This window comes from Pseudopodoces humilis, chromosome 19 (assembly GCF_049639895.1).
Source record: "Pseudopodoces humilis isolate 2021_Gansu_Grassland_sample_001 chromosome 19, ASM4963989v1, whole genome shotgun sequence".
NCBI lineage: Eukaryota > Metazoa > Chordata > Aves > Passeriformes > Paridae > Pseudopodoces > Pseudopodoces humilis.
This window is the reverse complement of record NC_142218.1, coordinates 1,681,610-1,693,516: the sequence shown is the minus strand read 5'-3', so window position 1 is coordinate 1,693,516 and position 11,907 is coordinate 1,681,610.

Below are 11,907 nucleotides of genomic sequence, written 5' to 3'. Positions count from 1 at the left end.
AGTTTCAAGGCTTCAGTCAAACAGAGAAATTAAGAATTAGAAAGAAATGCTTGACTAAAAGGGGTGTTTGACAAAAACCATACCCTGACACCCTGATCCACAAGGACAAGAAAAGGGTCAGACTGCAAGATAAGGCACCACAAGATAAAGGAGATTCCTTGGACCCTAAGCCTGAAGGAATGAATTTAATGTCCCAAAAGGTGGCCAAAGGACTGAAAGGGGCATGGAGCTAATTGTAATATGAAGTGAGGACAGGCAGGGTTAGGAAATTAATATGTATTAGGTGTATCATGTAAACCTAGTCTGTAAAAGATAAAAAGGGAAAACCAAATCAAAAAGGTGTGCATGCTTTTTGGAGGAGATATCCCCATGCACCTCAGTGCTGAATAAATTCATACCTGCTCTTATAACTACTCTGCGAGTTATAGAGTCCCTTTATTCCACATATCATCAGCAGTGCTTGAAGGCTCATTCTCCCCCTGGGCTTGGTTGCCCACATTGTGCTCTGCTCCTGTGTGGAATGCTCTGAAATTTGGGAGAGGGAGAATTTGCTCCCTGTCCCTGGGCTGGCTGCGCAGCAGCTTGCTGTTCAAATCCTTGCCTTGAAATCCAGAGATTTTTTGGCTCATTGTTTTCTGATGGGTTTCTGGAACCCTTTCTCCCACCCAAGGGGCAGGTTTGGCACGTGAATGGAGGGGTCTGTGGGGGACATTGTAGGAGTTCAGGATTTGGAGTGGACTAAAACAACCAGCAGGAAATTTATCCATCCAAGTGCCAGTGAAAGCTTTGTCTCGAGAATGATGCCTGGCACTGTTTCTTGAGAATGGTGGCTGGCAGTGCCATCTGGCTCTGCTGTGGCTGATCCCATACACAGCTGGTGCCTTTCAGGTGCTGTGTCTGTGCTAAGGAGCTGGAGCTGGATGCCTCAATTCCCCCAAGCTCCAGGCCCTGCCAGAGCCTCCAGGCTATTGGCCTCTCTGGAGCAGGGCTGCACAGGCATCCCAGCTGCTTTGTCTCTCCCTTGGGTTGCCCACTGTTCCCATCACAACTGCATTTTCATCTTGGTGTCTTGTTTCCTGCAAAGGTTGAGGTGGGGTGCAGCAAAAGTCTGCAGCATCCCGAGAAGCAGATAGAGAGGGGCCTGCCCCTGTGGCAGGAGTCCAGATCTGGTATGAAAAGCAAGCCAAGAGAGGGAATGAGTGACTTTTTCTTTCTCTTTTGCATCAGGAATGGGGCAGACTGGACTGATTGAAACAAAGAGCAGAAAACAGCATTTTTAAACATATCAGCTACTGCCTCACAAACCTGAATAACTGCAGCAACAAATGCCTCCAACCAAGAACTCCAGACTGCAGCCCTGGGCCAGGCCTTGTGCCTCTCCCAGGTGTCCCTGCTGCACTCACAGCTGGCCATGAGAGTGGTGGTGCTGGCAGAATGGCGCTGAGCTGTGCAGGGAGCAGACAGGAGCCCTCCTGTGCCTCAGCAGCTGCTGCTTCTTTTGTAAATGAAGTTTTTTCAGGAAAAGATGAGACTCATTTTTCACTGTCCCAGTGAGGCTCTTGTCAGCTCTTTGCCTTTTCCCTTCCTGAGGTGAAAGCTGTTCCCTGCAATGAGAAACGAGACTTTAAGGTGGTATTGAACCAAATGGTGTCAAGAGCACTACAGGGATTGAAGAGGCAAGAGACTGGGGCTTTTCTCTGTTATCTTTGCTGTCATTTTTCCTCTGTTCTTTTTCCTTTCCCTTCTCTTTTTCCCTACAAGGTGTTGTCACTCTGTCAGGATGCTTTGTTTTCCAGGATGTTGTCTTCACAGCTGGCCCAAGAGACATGAGTTTTAGAAAGCTTTACTAATTGACATGGACTGCTGCTTTGCTGAGGTCATGCTAAACTCCTGAACCTTGAGAAGAAGAACAAAGACTTAATAGGGTTATGAATATTAACTTCACTGCCCAGGGCAGACTATAAGCTAATTTTAAGGATCATGGATCATGTGTTATATATGTGTTATCATGTGTCATGTGTCATACTAAGGGGGAACATGGAGTAGATGGATCAGAAAGTCTATACCTTCGAAGTACCTCAGGCAGTGGGGAAAGGGAAAGGGTGTGATACAGCTGGGAAATGAGAATAAAAGCAGGCTACTTGTTTCAGCAAATTGAGAGAGACTCCATTGGACACACACCTGATGGACCCTCTCCCTTTCTTCATAAATAAAATGACTTTTACAGGACCAGAAGATCCAGCAGGAAGACTTGCAGAGTTAAGTGCCATCCTTTGCCATGGTGTCATTGCAGGATTGCAGGGCAAAGCTGGAAGAGAGGACAGGTCTCCTTTGACTCACACAGGAATGTCCAGTGAGGATCAGACCCCGACTTCGGGCAGCAGCTTCCTTACTCCTGCCCTTGCTGAATTCCTTCAGTTCTGCTCTGTAAACTTCACTGCATTTCCCTGCAGGGGCATCCCCATGCACAGTGTTACGAAGTCAGAGGGCAGAGCTTAGACATATCCCTGCCTTTAGCAAGTTTCTGGTTTTTAGACAGCAGCTTTATTGAGGCAGCCAGCCCCCCAAAAACCCACTCTCACTTGCAAGTTCTTAATAATGACCAATCAGGCCTATTACAGCATGAATTATCTATTGAGTAGACACAGAAAACAGACATAAGACTTTAAACAGATTACTTACTACACAAAAGGAACTACTAGTAGATAAAAATACAGTACATGATAATAAAGGTACCTGTGTTACAGCTAATGAAGGAATAGATTAGGAGTCAATGTCACTTGCTAATGAATGATAGTGGTGAGCAGAGAATCTCCTAATTCGCAACATCTTATCATCGAGAACTCTCCACACACTCAAACAGTGTATAAGAGATTTCTGACTTCATGAAAATCATAGTGGTTTTTTATAGTTGTAAAAAGTGCCTGTCTTTCAGTCACTAAGTTTGGTTTATCATTTTCTCACACCAAGACAGGATGTTTATTGCTGGCTAAGGAGGTTTTCAGCTGAGATAATTCAATCCATGGCAAAATCATTCCAGCCTACCTTAGCCATATGGGACAGGGAGGTAAGCTTTTGCTATATCAGGGGGTGAAAAAGCTCCTGCCACACAGTCTATGCCAGCTGACGTGGAGCTATTGGATCTTTCCCAGAGTCTTTACTGTGACCCCAATGCACTACAAGGATAAACTAATCTTTGTTTTCAAAATGATGGAACTGCAGATGTCTGACTAAACCTTCTTGGGGGTGTGAGTTTAATTTGCTCCTTTTCCTTTCCTGTCTGCCCAGGGCACTCTGCTGAGGCTTGTCTGGTTTCTTACAGGCAAAACCCAGGAGATGCATGGCCTGGGCACTGCTCCAGCTCTCAGGCAGCCTCTGTTGGTAAGGAAACTTCCCTGTTGGAGCATCCCAGAGACACTCTGACAGTCGCACTCCCACCACCAGACTGTTCCTGGGAACAGCATGTTGGCTGGGACCAAATCCCCTTCACTGCGGGTGGCTCAGGTGAGCCCAAGGGTGCCCCCACTGACTCCCACACTCTCCCCCCTCTCACACAGTCAGACCAGGTTTCCCAAAGCAGAGTCTCACATGTCTCATTCCACAAAACAATTTATTCACAGCGCAAGAACCCAGAAACAGCTTGAGCCAGTGCCCTCAGGGAGGGGCCTTGAACCCCTGGGCTGTTACACCTTCACAGTCCAAGCACAGCAAAGTCTCAGCTCTTCCTCCCGAGGCTTGACATCTGCCCTGTCTCTGGGTGGCCACTGACCCGCCTGTGGCACAGGTCCCCAGGCTCCTTGTCCTGCCAAGGGTCAGCAGGTCATGGGCTCTTGCCTCGGGCTCCTGCCAGCCCGAGCTCAGCCTGGAGCTGGCACTGCAGCTCACCCCGAGCTACCTGCACCAGGTGTATTCCTCAGCACCTGTGCTTTGCTGCTGCCAAGGAACTGCACACGAGGCCTCCTGCTCGGCCTCCTGGCACCGCACGCTGGAGCTGCCGGAGCTGCCAGAGCGCTGCCCCAGGTGCGGGTGTGTGTGAACGCGCTGCCGGGTCACGGCCCTCGTGGCTGAGCAGGACATGTGGCACAGGGAAACTGAGGATGCTGCTTCTCCCCTTGCCAAGCTGGAGAAGAGCTGCAGCTGGAGCGTGTGCCAGAAACTGCTTGGGGAGCAGAGGAACACCGTCCCTGGGCTGTGCCCCTCACTGAGAGCCCCACGGTAATCGCTGCACCTCCAGCAGATTGCTCTGCCTGTCTCTTGCCTTTGTGCAACGAGCAAGGCTGGCAGGGCTCGGCAGTGTTCCCCAAGGAACCAGACGGGCTGCAGGAACGGGCACCAGAGACCTCACCAAATCCAACCAAGAAGGGGAAGTGACAGTAGATGGGAACAGAAAAACCAAGCCGGGGAGACTGGGAAGGTGGCAGAAAGGGTCTGGGCTGAAGGGGAGCCCGAGGAAACGGGAGGACAGGGCTTTCCCTCAGCCCATGCTTCTCTTCTGTTTCTCAAAACATGACCAGGGAATCTCGTGTTGCCAGGGATGGATCTCCAGTTTGCTGCAATTTCTCCAGTTGTGGCTGCTTGGCCATGACAGGGAAGAAGGTTTTAAAATGGAAAGGGAAAAAGCAGAGTCCAAACTGTGCATCTCTGGAGTGGCAATTCCTCCCATTCCTTCCTGTTGGTGAGGAAACTTTGCCTCACAGCATGACAGGACAGGGGAGGGGGGAAGGAGCCTGTGGGCAGGAGCTCTCAGAGCCGGGTCACACGGAGGGGATGGCCCACAGGGCTGTCCAAAGGGACCTCCAGGTGTGCCCCCCTCCCCCCCAGGTGTGGTGGGCAGTTTCTGTGTGACACAGTGTCAGTGCAGTGATGTGACAATGCGGTGATGTGACATCTCCGTGATGTAACAATGCCCCATTGCTGGGAGACCTCTGGAGCATGAGGAGTCAGCGTGGGATTGCAGCACCACGAGAGCCTTGGAAGGAGCTGTGGAACAATGCTCAGCATCACAACATCATGAGAGCCCTTGGAAGGAGCTGTGGAGCTCCATCTCACTGCTGGTGTCCTGCCAAAAGGCAGAGGCACTGCTGAGTGCACTGGGAATTAGGGGAAGGAGTGCAGTGGGCTGATAGAGCTTAGCTGGTGAGCCTGAGGCTTGGAAGACTGCTCTAGGGTTAGGGTTAGGGTTAGGGTTAGGGTTAGGGTTAGGGTTAGGGTTAGGGTTAGGGTTTAGGGTTAGGGTTAGGGTTAGGGTTAGGGTTAGGGTTAGGGTTAGGGTTAGGGTTAGGGTTAGGGTCTAAGGACCTGTGATCTCTTGCATGTGCCATGGCAGAAGTTTACTGAGCTATTGCCTGAGTGTCTCTGTCTTCCCAGACTGGCCTCCGAAGACCACACCTGGGGGAAACAAGATATGGATGAAATGAATTCTTACCTGCTGAATCTCCCACTTGGAGTCAAGATCCCCGTGAAACCCAAATCCAGCCCTGTCTTCTGCAGGGGAAAGCTGGGGGAAAAGGTAAAGTAAAAAGAGAAAGGTAGAAAAGCCTTCCTCTTTTTTGTGGTCCCTGTCATGCATAGCTCTTTAGGCCTTCTACAGTAGGAGCTGCAGCCGGGCAGCAGAGGGAAGCTCCAGGCTCCTTGGATCACAGCAAAGAAGCACTTATTTGTTCTCTTCATTGGTTTCTGGCAGCTTTTCACAAGTACTGCATTGCGCTCCTTTGCTGCTCTCTCCTGCCTCCTTCATACTCTGAGGAATGTCTCTTACAGCTTAATGGGCCATGTCCTTCTTTCAATCTGGATGATCCCTACATCTACCAGCCAAGACTGAAATACAACTGCCTGCATGACCCCCACCTTCGGGACTACCACAAGCGCAAGGACATCCTGCGGATGCTGAAGAGACAAGGCTCTGTCACCAGAGACAACAAGGTAGGTTTGGGTGTTGGGCTGATCAAGAACAGCCCTCTTCAAGCAGGGCTCCCACAGCCCTTGCTGCAGCCTCCTGCTGCTGTCAGAGGGCAGGGCCGTGTGCTGGTGTCCCTGGGAGCAGAAGCAGCACCAACATTCCTCTGGCAAGCCCCTTCTCAGCCTGCCCCACACTGCCTGTTCAGCCCTGGCTGGGGGGACATCAGTGCCCCAAACACTGGGGTTTGTGGGGAGGGCTTGGGGACAGCTCCCCTCCCACTGGGGTCGGGCTGTATCAGGGAAGGCCGTCTGTGTGGCTTGACTGGGCTTGGGATTCTGCCCTCGTCCTTCCATAGGTGGTTTGCACTCTGAAGGAGTTCAATGAGTACAGGGAGTACCTGACCAGGATCAAGTTGCAATCAGAGAAGATCTTGGGGCAGCAAGAGGTAGGCAAAATGTTGCCTACAGGGGCACAGGACTGTTCAGGCTGTGCTGCTGGGCTGGGCGCTGTGGCAGGGAAAGGACTCCATGGCTGGGAGCGCAGGGCACTGAGCTGGGCACGGGCACGGGCAGCAGAGCCATGTGCTGGCACACGCAGTGCTGAGGGAAGCCCTTCTCTCTGCCCTTGTGGCCCACCTGAAGCAGAGTGCTGCAGCAGAGTGCTGGCCTGGGCCTGTGGGAAGCCTCAGCATGCAGGGGCTGAGTGCTTGTCCAGGCACCATGAGCCACAAGCTGGTGTCACCTTTCAGGCCAAATTAAAGGGTGGTCCCAAACTGCCAGGAACCACTGACACTTCCCACCGGGCAGAGAGGTGGCCGCAGTCTCGGAAATCTTCTTTCACATGTCCACAAAAGAGCAAGGAGACCCCTCTGAAATCAGGGAGATTCAGAAAAGGGAAAGAAGATTTGGACAAGGGCCAAACCTATTCCATAGCTGACTTCCAGAAGAAGCTGGAGAAAACTGCTGACAGCTTCTTTAAAGCTGTCTTTGAGCAGCTGACCACAGCAGAAGCTCAGAAGCTCCAAGAGCTGATTGAGACCATTATATACAAAGTGTTTGCGAGGCTGAAGATTCCTCGGGACCAGCGTATCACCTTTTTAAAGAAGGTTGCTCAGGGGATCAGGGGAAGCATTTTCAGCAGCTGCATGAGAGCAGAGCCTGAAGAGGAACCTCTAGACCGCTGTCAAGAAATGGAAATGGAAATGGAAATGGCAGCCAAGGAGCTTCTAGCAATGGTTTTGGAGAGCTTGGGGGAATTTCTGGAGGCCAAAGCTTCTGAGTCAGGGAGGACAGCCAGGCAGAAAGAGCAGCCTGTTGATGAAGGAGCCACCCAAGCAGACATAATCAAAGAAGCTGAAACAGAGAGAACACATGTTTGCCTTGACAAACTCACCAGACAAGTTGTTAAGAATGTTCACTGCATCTTGACAACCATGGTAGCTTTTCAGTTTGAAGGAGACTCCAGCTGTGAGTACACTGAAATTCTGGAGTTTCCCCAGGGTAAAGTCTCCAACAGACAAATGCAGCCAGGAATCTCTGGAGCATCTGAAGAACAGGGCCAGGAAGAAAGCACAGGAGTAAAACTGCCTCCCTTAGGACCACAGCTCCAAGCAGAAGGGACTGGAAATGCCAAACCCATGGAGCCTGAAGATCCTGCAACAGTGAAGGAGAGCTTGGTGAGAGAAGTGAATCCAACAACCTCAGACAACACTTCAGATGCAAAGACCACAGCAAATCAGATCGTTCAGTCTGTACTAGGGCAGATTTGTAAGTGTTTGGCTGTACCGGCCACTGAAGAGAATTTTCAATGACCTGTCCCAAACCCAGCCACATCCCAAGGCAGAGAAGAGAGCTGTGCTGCTGAGAACACTTTCCCCTCTGTGGACCCACAGTTTTCCCAACAGCCTGTCTCTCCGGAGGGTCTGAAGCCCCCTGCCCAGTCTGGAGCACGGCGCAGATCAGGGCACCCACAGCTCGCCTGTGTGTGGCAGGAGAGCTGAAGACCCTCCGGATAGCAAACCTCACGTCCTTGTTTGATCAATAAAGAGTTTACTCCTAAGGCCTTGCTTGTGCTTCCTCCAAACCAGGCCAAACTGCATCTGCTCATTTTCCCTGCTGTAACCTGTCCCATCCTTTTCCCTTCTACAACCTCAACCATGCTGCAAGGCAATTTTACAGGGAATCTGGGCTAGGGAGACGAGGAGTACCCAGCATTTTTGTCTTGTACAGCAAGCTTTGCTGTTGGGCGAGTGGAGGGATGTGTCCCATTGGAGGCAGCCTGGCTTTCACCTTGTGTGAAGGACAATGATGTCTTTGCCCTCCTTTTTGTAGGGCCCTTTCTCCTCAGACCAAGCTGCCCCAGAAGCTCTGCAGAAGCATTTGCTGTCCCTGTGCTGGGTGAATATCTAAAGAGGGGGTGCCAAGAGGCTGGAGCCAGGCTCTGCGCAGCATTATCCAGCAATGGGACAAGAGGAAACAGGCAGAAACCCTTCAGCAGGAAGTTCCACCTGAACATGAGGAAGAAATTCTTTCCTGTGCAGAAACCTCTTGTGGGGGTGGCAGTTAGAGTTTCTGGAGTGTACAGGCAACCCATGTCAGTTGGAGGTTGTCACCTTTGGCTGGTGCAGGGACTCCCACTGATGACAGGCTCAACACATTTACAAGGAAAAGAGAAAAAGGTCAAAAGGATGAGAGGAAAGCTAATGTCTTTACAAACAATTTGATTTGTGAAGGTACGGGTGTTAATGTCTTTGCAATGGGTCTTAATGTGTCTACTAAACTTGGGCAGCAGGTTTGTTAGAGAGCCCAGACAGCTTGTCTCCTGAAACAGACAAATGGGTCTGCATAAGTCTGAGCTTCTGAACTTTGGGGTGAAGTGACAGATTCAAAGGGGGAGTATGTGGTAGGTGGTTCAGGAAGGTTGTACCTTCCTAGGGTCTTAGCCAATGGGCAAAGGAAGAGGGCAACATGCAGCCAGGAGTTAGGATAAAAGGAGGCTGCACCCTCTGAAACCTTGAGAGAGAGAAAAGCCTGCAGGTGTGTGCCCTGATGGACTCTCTCCCTTTATTCAAATAAAGTTGAAGGACTCCTCTGTCTCCTTTTTGGACATAAATCTGTGGCGTTCGTGGATTTTTCTGGCAACTGGGGACCTGTCCGGGATCCTTCCACTGTCTGGGTCTGGCACATGGCCAGAGGAGCTGGAGGTGTGCCTCACCCAGTTTTGGTGACCAGCTCCCTTTGGCGTTGGCCAGCACCAGGCAATTGACTGGGTACCCAAGACTGTCCAGAAGACAGTCCAGCGGGGTCTGTGAAGAGTCCAAAGGAAAGGACCACTGAACTTGGATGTCCAGAGGGGACAGTAAGGGAAAGTTGAGAAAGGGTCTCAGCAAATCTCACCGGTGAGTACAATTTCCGGGAGTAAAACATGGCAGGACGCAAAGGGTGGGCAACAAAAAGGAAAGTCAAAAAAGGGTCTCAACTATAGGGATGATGATCCTAAAATACCTCTGCAGGGTCCTTTGGGAGACTGTTGAGATGGTTTACATATTCTCCCAGAGGTAGTTAAGGACATGGATGCTCAGAGGGAGCAGTAAGAGGTGCTGAGAAAGGGTCTCGGCAACCTGTGCCCAGAGTGGGCGATATGGTATTTAGTCTGGGAAAGGATTGGTTGAAGAGGAGTGTGGAGAAACATGGTTAAGGCAAATAGCAAAGGGAGGCTATGTGATAAGGAAAGAACAGTGAGGACTTGGAAGTCCTCTGCCTTATCTTCAAAATCTGCAGTATAATACAGGGCCAGCTATAAGTCTTTTGTATTCCCAGTTTCCAGGAGAGAGAAAACAAGGAGGTATTGTTCTTACACCCCCAGCCCTCTCTGGGCCATTATGGAGCCAGGGTGGAGGATTTGAGTTTGTCTGCTTAAAGGTAGTGAATGCTATTTAGGACTTAAGGGGGTTTCTCTATGTTGAGGAGTGCTAAAGCCAGATGTGAGTAGAGGATCAGCAGCACGGGCTGGGACCTCTGGGGAAGGTGCAGGACTGAGCTGAGGCTGTGGGACAGCTGGAGCTCAGTGCCAGGTGGTACCCAACACTGCCACCCCCCCCAGACAGGGACTGCAGTGGCCTCCAGGCCCCATGATATTGCAGAAAACCCTCCTGCCCATCCCTGTGACACTGTTGGCTGTGCCTACCTGTCAGGACCTGGTGTTTTACAGAGCTTGCGGTGCAGGGAGAGTGACACAGGGGCTTGTACAGATGTGCAGGGGTATCTGGACACTGTGGCTGGATGGGGATCAGCTTTGGTGTGTAGTGTAAGATACAGCAAACAGCTTTCACAGATAAATCCACATCCATGGTGTGGACATGATTTTCTGAGCCTGAGAGAGTAGGGGAAAAGTTCCTGGGAACAGTTGAGCTCCTGACAGGCTGAAACTCTCTCAGGCTCAGAAAATTATGTCCACACCCATGGACTCAAGGTAACAGTCCTGCATAATCCATTTGCCACAGACCATTTTCCTTGATTTACATGTCCTTTATGTGTGACTGGTCACTTAAGAGTATGCTGACAAGCCGGGCAGCCAGCTAGGATAGTTTTTACCATATCAAGTGAAATAGGTATTCTGCAATCTTGGACCTATGTGGAAGTGGCTTTTTCTTCAGCACAGCCCCAGTGCAGTGCACATTCACCCCAGGCTCTTGCACAGCATCACTGTGGGTGGCCTCAAGATGAACACACCAGCATCAGGATCTGTGCTGAGACAGAGGGGGACTGAAAGTGCCCTCTGAAACTGTCAAACTCATACTCGGGTCTTCACCCTCTCCTCTGTCATGAGGGAAATGATCAGCATTGCATTTGTATCTTTCCTTGCTAGTGCTCTGCCCTATATACCCTTGTGCAGGCTCACCTGCATTCCACTGTACCCAGAGAAACCTCGGCTTCCTCCTTCCCCGGTGGTTCCATTGTTTGGCATCAGTCATAGAGCTGTGCCACAAAAGCTGCATGGCTCAGCTCTGGGTCAGGCTGGCTCCATCAGTTTTGGTCAATGCTTGAAGCCAGTCTGGAACGTGTATCATCCACTAGTCAAGCAATGCCTAAATCAATGCCCAGAGGCTTCAGCCCACAGAAAACCCAAGCAGTTGGTTGTGTCAAAACACGCAGCACTTCCTGAAGGTCGCACATGAAAGGACAGCAGAGTGGGAGGGACAAGGAAAGGGCCCACTTTCATCTCTCACATAGACAGGAGGGGACAGGACAGCAGCATTCCCCTTCAGAGACCTATGAGAACCTGCAGGTGTGAGAAGCCAGGCCATACAGATCCCAGCTGAACAGATAAACTCAACTGTGTTAGAATGAGCAGGGCTGCTGTGTGCCCCTGGAGAGAGGCTCCCCAGGGTTGAGTTGTTACTCACTTTATTTACAACTCACTGGGTGTGGGAACTGTCAATGGTCAAATAAGAGATTTTTGGGCTTCAGGCATTAGCTGGAGCTTGTGTGAAACTAAGTCACACAACTTTCTCTCTCTGGCCTGAGAAATCATAAGGAGAAGTCCAAACAATCCCTAGAGAAGGAGAACAACCTTTGCAGGTGTTGTGTGTCGCCTAAGTGACCAGTGATGGTGGTTTGTTGGTTTAATGACCAATGAGAGGTTTATCTTCTCAGACCTTCTTAGAACTGTCTGTAAAAGAAGATCTGGAAGAATAAAACTTGCTCTCATTTGCAACCAAAGCTAGAGAGTCTGTGTTGTACTTTTGCTGTTCCTAATGTAGTGCGACAACTGGGAGCTAAGGACTGAGTGGAAGAACAGAGAACAACAAAGAACTGCCTGAAAAAGAGTAAGAGGAGAGATCCTGGAAGTGGTCGAACCTCCAAGACAGTATCACATGGGAAGCAAAAAGTGCAGCCCAGTGAAGGACTTGGGGATGCTGGTGGATGAGAAGGTGGACCTGTCCTAGCCATGTGTGCTGGCACCCAGAATCCCCTCCGTGTCCTGGGCTGATCCCAGAGTGTGGGCAG